The sequence below is a fragment of the Glycine max genome, chromosome 4, assembly GCF_000004515.6.
Source record: "Glycine max cultivar Williams 82 chromosome 4, Glycine_max_v4.0, whole genome shotgun sequence".
NCBI classification, from domain to species: Eukaryota; Viridiplantae; Streptophyta; class Magnoliopsida; order Fabales; family Fabaceae; genus Glycine; species Glycine max.
The window spans coordinates 23117747-23128828 of record NC_016091.4 but is presented as its reverse complement, the minus strand read 5'-3'; the positions used below and the strand labels follow the sequence as shown (position 1 = coordinate 23128828).

The window sequence follows — 11082 nt, the reverse complement described above, 5'->3', positions numbered from 1 at the left end:
CGTCCTCGCCTTCCAAGGGTCATGTACCTTCACCTTCAGAGGACTACACGTCCTCGCCTTCAAAGGGTCATGTACCTTCACCTTCAGAGGACTACACGCCCTCGCCTTCAAAGGGTCATGTACCTTCACCTTCAGAGGACTACACGTCCTCGCCTTCAAAGGGTCATGTACCTTCAACTTCAGAGGACTACACGTCCTCGCCGTCAAAGGGTCATGTACCTTCACTTTTGTAGGGCTACACGCCCTCACCTTCAGAGGACTACACGTCCTCGCCTTTAGAGGACTACACGTCCTCACCATCAGAGGACTACATGTCTCCCATTTTCAAAGGGGGACATGCCCTCACCTTTAGAGGATTACACGTCCTCACCATCATAGGACTACACTCCCTCGCCTTCAAAAGGCGACACGTCCTGCACTTCAGGGGGCTACACGCCCTCGCCTTTAGAGGGCTACGCGTCCTCACTTTCAGTGGGCTCCATATCCACACCTTAAGATAATTTAAGGTCCTCTGCCCTTAAATGCTTAACCGAGACTCGCGCTCCCGGTTAAGGGGCCAGTAGTTTCCTTTTATCAGTTCCTGGGCAACCCCCTGATATTAGAGGGCGACCAACTGTGCGAGCACATCCAGAGAGGGAGGCTATCACGTATCTACTATGCATACCGGGGCAAGATTTCACCCGTGCCGTTGCAAAAAGACGAGTGTGGATCATACGCACCAACATGACCACTTTTACATGGATATGGATGATGTTGCTATTTAGTAACATTCTGCCCGGCGACCACAATGCCAATCTCCCCCTGCAGATGTATCGGTTGGTCTGTGCCGTCATGACATAGGTAAGTATGCACATGGTTCAATTGATTTCTGATGTCATCTATTGTTTGCAGGGATCGTGCCCACAAGACACCCAGTGGACTCGAAGAAGTCCAACAGGGCCCTGGGGTTTCCAGCTCTGGTTACGGGCCTCTGTCAGTCCTACCAGGTGCCCGTTCCCCCAGCAAAGTCATGCCATCGTGACATAGGTAAGTATACATATGGTTCAACTGATTTCTAATACCATCTATTGTTTGCAGGAATGGCACCCACAAAGACACCCAGTGGACTCGGAGAAGTCCAACAGGGCCCTGGGGTTTCCAGCTCTGGTTACGGGCCTCTGTAGTCCTACAGGGTACCCGTTCCCCCCGGCAAGGTCACGTCATCATGACATAGGTAAGTATGCACCTCGCTCAACTGATTTTTGATTTCATCTATTGTTTGCAGGGATCGCGCCTGCAAGACACCCAGTGGACCCGAAGAAGTCCAACAGGGTCTTGGAGTTGTCAAGCTCTAATTACGGGTCTCTATCAGTTCTACGGAGTACCTGTCACCTCCAGCAAGGGCATCAGGCCCCCTACTAATCGAGTTTTCATCAAGAAGTACTGCGTCTCCAGGCAGGCGCTGGGCGAAACACCACAGCAGCCTAGGGATGGCCAGCAGCGGGCAACAGACGCACCGCCATCACCTCTAGAGTTCACCTCAGCTCATCCACAAAAAGGATATAGCGTTGCTTACGACCAAGAGTTTCATCATTCTTGTGCCATTTAAGATCTTATTCACTCAACTTTATTGCTTTTCTTTTTCTTTTTTTTCGAATTTTTTTTTTTTGACTCTATAGCCTTTGAGAAACAACATTTCATTTAGCATGTCCAACATTTAACCAATATACAATGTACATCAAGTATGGCCCAAAATACATCATGAAGCATAGCCAACAAAACAAGTTGTCCAATGAAACAAAAACCCCCCACACTTATTCCCAAAACAATTCCAAAGCTCCAAAATTCCTTAAGGATATGGTGATATCATGGTTTTTCACTTAAGGCTTGTAGTGAGCTTCAAAACAAGGAAAGGGAAACAAGGCTCAAAAGGGCTATCAAAGGAATTAATTTAAGGTAAGTCCATTTGGCTAGAATCTTATAAGAACAAAATTGCCTCAATCATTTCCAAATATGCATGTGAATTAGGACGCATCAACAAGAATCAAGCCAAGGCTATTGTGCAAGCAATCAATGGGGCAAAACACACCAAATGATTATGATGATGGATGGCTCAAATTCTCACAAAGGTAAACTCATCACTTTCAAATTGAGCTTTCAAAACTATCATGACATGTAGAGAAGAATCAAGAATTTCAAGTCACAAAATGTCAAGAACTTTTATTTTCAAAACAATTACCCATTTCTTGAACATATCCAATAATTCAAAGAAAAACATGCAAATTCGTACGTGCACACAAAATTGACCCAAAATATTAAACTGAAAATCCGACGAAACTAACAACATTAACAAATTAACACAACTAACAAATTAACAAAACCAACAAAACTAGCAAAACCAAAGAACACTCCCCCCCATACTTAAACAACACATTGTCCTCAATGTAGCACAATTAAAAGATTAAAAACAATTAAATCATCAAAGAGAATCGGACAAGTGTAATAAAAGCAAAGAAGGAGATAGGAAAAGAAAAACTCCCTAAGTCATGGTGGAGGAAGAGTAGGGTGGAGTAAGGAAGTCTCTTCCACCACTACGTCCACTAAAGAAGGGTTCGTGAGGAATGGCTTAAGTCGATGTCTGTTGACCTTGAAGCTCTTGTTTGTGGAGTCGCTTTTGATCTCAACTGTACCATAAGGAAAAACATTAGTAACAACAAAAGGACCAATCCACTTAGACCTCAACTTACCACTCATGAGTCCAAGCCTAGAATTATACAATAACACTTTTTGCCCAACCACGAAGTCTTTTTTAACTATCATACTATCATGGAACTTCTTGGTCTTTTCTTTGTAGAACTTGGCATTCTCGTAGGCTTCTAGGCGGATTTCATCTAACTCACTTAGTTGCAACTTCCTTTCCTCGCCAGCTTGATCCATAGAGAAATTGCAAGTCTTCACTGCCCAGTATGCTTTGTGCTCAATTTCCACTGGAAGATGACATGCCTTTCCAAAGACAACCCGATAAGGAGACATTCCTATGGGTGCTTTGTAGGCAATCCGATGTGCCCAGAGAGCATCATCAAGCCTGGTACTCCAATCTTTCCTGCTTAGCTGCACAATCTTCTCTAGAATTCTCTTGATTTCCCTGTTAGAAATTTCTGCCTGTCCATTAGTCTGGGGGTGGTATGGTGTGGATACCCTGTGTACCACCCCGTACTTTTTAAGCAGGGCATGCATTGTCCTGTTGCAAAAATGGGTTCCTTGATCACTAACAATTGCTTTAGGTACTCCAAACCTGCAAAACAGATTAGACCTGACAAAGTCTGCGACAACTTTAGCATCATTAGTTCTAGTGGGCTTGGCTTCCACCCATTTTGAAACATAGTCAACTGCAAGGAGAATGTAAACATAACCAAAAGAGATAGGAAAGGGACCCATGAAATCTATACCCCAGACATCAAACACCTCACAGAATAGCATAGGTTGTTGAGGCACTTGTTGTCGCCATGTAAGTGTATTTCCTGCTCTCTGACACTGCTCACAAGTGCTGCAGATCTTCCACGCATCTTTAAAGATGGTGGGTCAATAAAAACCACAATCAAGCACTCTGCGAGCTGTCCTTTGAACACCCAGATGACCTCCCGGTGCGGAAGAATGACAGAACTACAGGACTGAGTCAGTCTCATGATCTGGAATGCACCGTCTAATGACCTGATCACTGCACAATTTCCACAAGTAGGGGTCATCCCAAATAAAATGCTTAGCATCACTTTTAATTTTATCTTTTTGGGCTTTAGATGCTAAGGGAGGAAAAGCAGAAGCAACTAAATAATTGACAATATTAGCAAACCAGGGAGTAGAAAGAGAGTCAGAAATACTATACAGTATATACAAATAATCATCCGGGAAATCATCCCGAATAGGTGAATCTACATCAGATACACGTTCGATCCGACTCAAATGATCAGCAACTAGATTTTGTGCTCCGCTCCTATCACGGATCTCCAAGTCAAACTCTTGGAGCCAGAGCATCCATCGGATCAACCTAGGCTTAGAATCAGCCTTCTTCAACAAGTACTTTAGAGTTGCATGGTCAGTGTAAACAATAATGCGGGTGCCAAGCAAATAAGATCGAAATTTTTTAAGAGCAAAAACTATGGCTAGAAGCTCTTTCTCAGTAGTAGTATAATACGCTTGGGCAGCATCTAAAGTCCTAGAAGCATAATATATCACCCTGGGCAATTTATCAATTTTCTGAGCAAGGACAGCCCCCAATGCATAATTTGATGCATCACACATAAGCTCAAAAGGGGCTGTCCAGTCGGGTGCCTGGATGATGGGGGTGGTAGTCAGCGCTCTTTTGAGGCAATCAAAAGCCTCTTTGCATCTGTTATTAAAGTCAAACTCCACCTCCTTTTGCAACAAGTTGGACAATGGAAGGGCTACTTTGCTAAAATCCCTTATAAAGCGCCTGTAGAATCCTGCATGACCAAGAAAAGATCGCACCTCTCGCACACAAGAGGGGTAAGGCAATTGTGAAATAACAGAAATTTTTGCAGGATCTACTTCAATACCCTTATTGGAAATAATGTGGCCTAAAACTATACCTTGCTCAACCATAAAATGACATTTTTCAAAATTTAGAACAAGGTTAGTTTAAATGCATCTATTCAAAACTTTTTCCAAACTATTCAAACAACCATCAAAAGAGGATCCATATACAGTGAAATCATCCATGAACACCTCTATGCAATTTTCTAAAAAATCAATGAAAATACTAATCATGCACCGCTGGAAGGTACCAGGGGCATTGCACAGGCCGAAAGGCATCCTCCTATAGGCAAAAGTGCCGAAGGGGCAGGTGAATGTGGTCTTTTCCTGATCCTCAGGAGCAATAGTAATTTGCATATAACCAGAAAAACCATCAAGGAAACAGTAGTGGGATTTACTTGCCAGGCGTTCAAGCATCTGGTCAATAAATGGCAGGGGAAAATGGTCCTTTTTGGTAACCTGGTTCAGCCTCCTATAGTCAATGCAGACTCTCCAACTGTTCTGCACCCGAGTAGGAATTAGCTCCTCCTTCTCGTTTTTTATCACTGTGAGGCCGGTCTTCTTCGGGACTACCTGGACGAGACTCACCCATTGGCTGTCGGAGATAGGATAAATGATTCCAGCTTGCAAAAGCTTGGTTATCTCCTTCTTCACTACATCAAGAATCACCGGGTTGAGTCTTCTCTGTGGCTGTCTTACTGGTTTAGCTCCATCCTCTAAATTTATTCGATGCATACATGTGGATGGGCTAATATCAGGAATGTCCGCCAGGATCCAGCCTATAGCCTTCTTATGCTTCTTGAGAACTGACAACAACTTCTCCTCTTGCTCATCAGCAAGGGAGGCAGATATAATCACTGGAAAACTCTTGCTATCATCCAAGTAAGCGTATTTTAAATTTGATGGCAGAGGCTTCAATTCTGGTGTGGTCGGCTGGACAGTGGTAGAAGGGGATGGTCTCTCAGCCTTTACCTCATAAAGAAAGTCAGAGGTATGTGTACTTCCTGAAACATGGTTAGTCCTATCTGACTCTATAAAATCAATCTCAAGAGGTAAAACACCACCACCAGGCATGCAATCAATATCACTCTCAGATTCACTCTCAGCATCAAATTCAGACATATGATCAAGTACAATTTCAGACTCAATGCATGAAGAGTGAGAGGCATGCAGATTAGAATAAAGATCAGTCATGTATTCATCAACAACATGGTCAATTATTTCAACACGAAATACAGAAAGATCTTCAAATGGGTATTTCATAGCATCCAGAATATTAAAATGAACAGTTATATCACCAAACTCCATGGACAGTGTGCCTGCATAAACATCTATCTTAGTTCTAGCAGTTTTCATAAAGGGTCTACCTAGAATGATGGGAACTGATCCTTGAGAAAATCCATCTTCCATATTCAAAATATAAAAATCAACAGGGAAAATCAGTTCACCAACTCTAACTAAGACATCTTCTATGAAACCAACAGGGTAGGCAACACTTCTATTAGCTAAATGAATTACCACATCAGTTGACTGCAAGGGGCCTAGAGATAGAGAATTAAAAATAGACAGAGGCATAACACTAACAGAAGCTCCTAAATCTAGCATGGCATTGTCAAACTTACTATTCCCTATGATACAAGGTATGCTGAATGTACCTGGATCTTTGCATTTTTCAGGAATTTGAGGAACTGATTTACCAATCAATGCGGAGACATTTCTGCCCATGCTAATCCGTTCACTTCCTTTAAGCTTCCGCTTATTAGTGCACAACTCCTTCAAGAATTTGGCATATCTTGGAATTTGCTTTATTGCATCCAACAGAGGTATGTTTACCTCTACTTTTCTAAACGTTTCCAAGATCTCTTTCTCTGCCTCTTCCATTTTTTTGTTGGAAACTGCTCTTGGAGGGAATGGAAGAGGGGGAATGTGCTGCTTCTGCAAATCAGAATTACCTGTGGAAGAAGATTCACCTGCACAGAAATTGTTAGGTAAATTTTTGTCATCACCTTTTTCTGGAGTAGAGTGAAGTTTGGCAGGTTCATTTGCAGATGAGGAAGGTGCTACAGTTTGAGGTCCTTGACACTGCTTTCCCGACCTCAATGAAATGGCACTGACATTTTTGGGATTTTGGACAGCTTGAGAAGGCAACTTGTCAGAATTCTGGGACTGTTGTTGATTCAATTGGGTAGCCAATTGTCCCATCTGATTGGTTAAGCTCTGAATGGAGGCTCTGGTCTCTTGCTGAAACTGCATGTTCTGCATAGTCATTTGCCTCACAAGTTCTTCGAGGGAAGGTTGTGGAGGGGCCTCAACTGTTGGTTGTTTCTGGGGTTGTTGTTGTTGTTGGATTGGTGGAGGAATGTATGGTCTGCTTGGGCCAGCAGCATTTTGGAAGGAAGGAGCAGGCTACTGTTGTTGTTGCTAAGGGCTGGACCATCTGAGGTTAGGGTGATTCCTCCATCCAGGGTTGTATCTATTGCTGGAGAGGTCATAATTGTTCTGCTGTGGTTGATTTTGCTGCTGAGGTTGAGGAGGTCTATTGTAAATATTTGCAGCATAAGCTTCAGGCTGCTCAATTGCTCCAGGTTGCTGCATGGAAGGGCAAAGGTCTGTATGGTGGTCAGCAGAGGAGCACAAACCACAAACCCTTGCAACAGGTACATATTTCTGATTCAAGGCCAGCTGGGTTACCAAGTTAACCAATGCATCCAGTTTGCTTTCAAGCTTCTTAGTTTCAGATGATGCAGATGGGTTTGTAGCTACCTCATGCACTCCTCTAATGACTATGGCATCATTTCTGGCGCTAAACTGCTGGGAGATGGAAGCCATCTTCTCAATTAAATTTCTGGCTTCAGCAGGAGTCATGTCTCCAAGGGCTCCACCACTGGCAGCATCTATCATACTTCTCTCCATATTACTGAGTCCTTCATAAAAATATTGGAGAAGAAGCTGTTCTGAAATCTGATGGTGGGGGCAACTGGCACATAGTTTCTTAAATCTCTCCCAGTACTCATACAGGCTCTCTCCACTGAGTTGTCTAATACCTGAGATATCCTTCCTGATGGTTGTGGTCCTGGAAGCAGGGAAAAATTTCTCTAAGAATACTCTCTTAAGGTCATCCCAGCTCGTGATGAACCTTGGAGCAAGGTAATACAGCCAGTCCTTTGCGACTCCCTCTAATGAATGAGGAAAAGCCTTCAGAAATATGTGATCCTCTTGGACATCTGGGGGTTTCATGGTGGAGCAGACAATGTGAAATTCTTTCAAATGTTTGTGTGGGTCTTCACCTGCAAGGCCATGAAACTTTGGAAGCAAATGAATCAGTCCAGTTTTAAGAACATATGGGACATCCTCATCAGGGTGTTGGATGCACAAGCTTTCGTAGGTGAAATCAGGTGCAGCCATTTCCCTTAGAGTCCTCTCACGGGGTGGAGGTTGTGCCATGTTCTCAGAATGTGCAAAATCAGAATGCTCAGAATTAGAATGCTCAAAATTATAATGCTCAAGATCAGGATGTTCAAAATCACCAATAACAGAATGCATAGATTCACCAGTAATGGAATGCTCAGAATGATCAAAAGGTATAAAATGATGCCTAACTAATCTATGAAATGTCCTATCTATCTCAGGATCAAAGGGTTGTAAGTCAGATGGATTGCCTCTAGTCATACACTACATTCAGCATGCACACAACTAGTTGCCTTATCATGTAAATAAAGGTGTAGGTTTGAACTACAGCTACCCTCAAATGATATCCAAATGACTTGAAATTTTGTGAGCAACCTTATAAAATGATGAGAAGATAGCACAAAAAATTTCAGACAGAAATTCAAAGTCTAACTATGAAAGCTAAAAATGGTAAGTTAAGAAAAATAAGTGAATAAAACTTGAAAAATAAAAAAAATTTGACAGAATCGCTTTTTTTGGACGATGGAAATTTTCATTGGCGTAGGAAATTTTTTTCTACCCCAAATGCATATATAATAATTGCGATTCTGATAACCAGAGCAAAAGTTATGGTCGTTTGAAGTTTTGACAAACACAAAATTTGCTAGTTTTTTGGAACTTTCAAATCTGACCAAACTAAAGGCTCTAGCTATTTTTCCCACAAAATATGGATTAAAAGAAGTTACCACAAAAAAATTCAGCCAAAATAACAACCCTAGCTACTAAAACAAAAAATCTCAAATAATTCAGCATGGGTGGTCCCTAAAATCCGTCTCTAATTGATTTCTACTACTACTCTATTTTGCCGCAAGCACAATCTTCACAGCAAAACACCCAAGACTGAAACAGGGGAAACGCTTAATGGGAAAACTGAAACATAACACACATTAAACAAAATACCAGGACACTAAACAACACTAACACAATACTAACAATTAATCATAAAACACGAAAGGATTAAACAGACACACTAGCTAGCTATTATGAACCTTTGGACACTGCTCCCCAGCAACGGCGCCAAATTTGATCGAGGTCGTACCCGAATCAAATAAACATGAAAATGCAGTAACTAGGAAGTGATCCTAGGTCGTTTCCCAACGAGCAGTGACAAACCAAATGTTCATAATATACTTGCAGTAACAGTAACGATTGGGGGGGGGGGGTTGTTTGTTTTGAGATTAAAGAGCAGAACAAGTAAACTGGAATACGAAATTACTAATATTAAAAATGGGTTGTTTCCTTTGATTCAGAAGCCATTCTCTTATCCTGGGTTATGGAGAATTCGTCCCTAACAGTCAACCACTTAAACCAACCCTATTTCAATTTACTAAGCGAAAATCAACTTAGGGTTGTCAATATGTGATTAGGCACCACATACACCAGTTAGCCCTTCGTCCATTAAGCATGAACGCAAGTTAGGCTCAGAGGCAATTAATTGAACATGAAGCGTGCACTGATTAATATTCAAGAATTTGGGATGACTGGTGAAGAGAAAACTGCCAGGGAACCACATTACAAGCGAAACCTCAAAGAGAGTTGGGCTTCGTCCTCAAAAGGAAACAACACCAGAAAATCTAGCCTTCCATGGATTCAAACAGAAAACGCAAATGAAACATGAAGCAGAAACGTAAATGAACAAAAATGTAAATGAGCAGAAACGTAGATAAAACAGAAACGTAAATGAGAGTAGAAGAAGAAGCAAGAACGAAATTGTAATTAGAAACAGAAAACGTAAAATTGCATTACGTGAACAGTAGCATTAAGTAGAAAAACGAAAACCCTAAAACAAAAGCTCTGAATAATGAATATCATCACAGAATGCCTTGCACGAATCCCAAGGCTGCTATATAAAAAGAGTCACTCAAAGTCACTGGGCCCTATTACAATACTCTGGCCCAAAACGAAATAAACACTGAACAACATAAAATAAAATTGCGAAATTTCCTAATTAGAAATTAACTAAGGTAAGCGCTGCTTTATTTGCCCTCTTCAAGTCCATAACCAAAATCCGGATTAAGCCCAATGTTTCATTAATTCCTGAAATTAGATTAAAAACATCAAATTAGCTAAATGAGCCCAAATAATAAAACTGCCTGATTAATTGACAATTAAGACCAATCAGTAATTAAAATGGTGCAAAAAGGGTTTAGAAAATAGAAGAAAATGATGGCACATCAACAGGCGAGAGCAATCCGGTGTTGTCCATATTGGCGAGCACCAGGGCTCCTCCGGAGAAAGCTTTCTTTACAACGAACGGCCCTTCATAGTTGGGAGCCCACTTTCCCCTATTGTCCTTTAGGGCCTGGGACGCCTTCTTTAGCACTAGGTCTCCCTCGTTGAACCTACGTGGGCGCATCTTCTTGTCGAAAGCATTCTTCACCCATCTTTGGTAGAAACGTCCATGGCTCATAGCCGTCAGCCACTTGCCCTCTATGAGGTTGAGTTGGTCAAAGCGCGCTTGGGCCCATTCTAATTCTTTCAACCCGGACTCCGCCATGATCCTCAAAGAAGGAACTTCCACCTCAAACGGTAGCACAACTTCTATTTCGTACACCAATGAAAATGGAGTTGGCCCTGGTCGATGTGCGTATCGATGTTTGATAATCATGCAGCATGAAAGGGAGCATTTCATGCCAATCCTCATATGACACGGTCATTTTTTGAATAATTTTCTTGACATCCTTGTTGGCCGCCCCTACTGCCCCATTTATCTTGGGTCTGTAAGGCGTGGAATTGTGGTGCTGGATCTTGAGCTCCTCGCACATTTCCTTCATCATGTATGTTTTACGCACTTTGGCTTTTTGTTGATGCCAAAGGGGGAGAGAAAATAGGGATTAAATCAAGAACTCGTATAATTAAATAAATTAATTTCAAGTGAAGCTTAAACTTAAAAACAAAGGGGGAGAATATGGAGAATTAAGTGAGTGATTGACTAGCAAAAAGAATGTGTATGTGTTTCTTGATTTCAGGGTTGTCATCATCAAAAAGGGGGAGATTGTAGAAGCAAGCTTCATGATGATGAATCAAGTTGATTCAAGTAGTTTTGATGATGACAAAGATGATGACAAAAAGCTCAAGAGAGAATGATTTCAAGATTGAGACAAC

General features: G+C 41.8%; 1 non-coding gene across 1 annotated transcript; it reads left to right on the top strand.

Annotated features, from left to right (window-relative positions):
- Nucleotides 1–7489: 7489 nt before the first annotated feature.
- LOC113001575 (small nucleolar RNA R71) lies at nucleotides 7490–7596 on the top strand. Its single transcript, XR_003266969.1, has one exon. It is a non-coding gene; the product is annotated as a small nucleolar RNA R71 (small nucleolar RNA).
- The last annotated feature ends 3486 nt before the right edge of the window (nucleotides 7597–11082 follow it).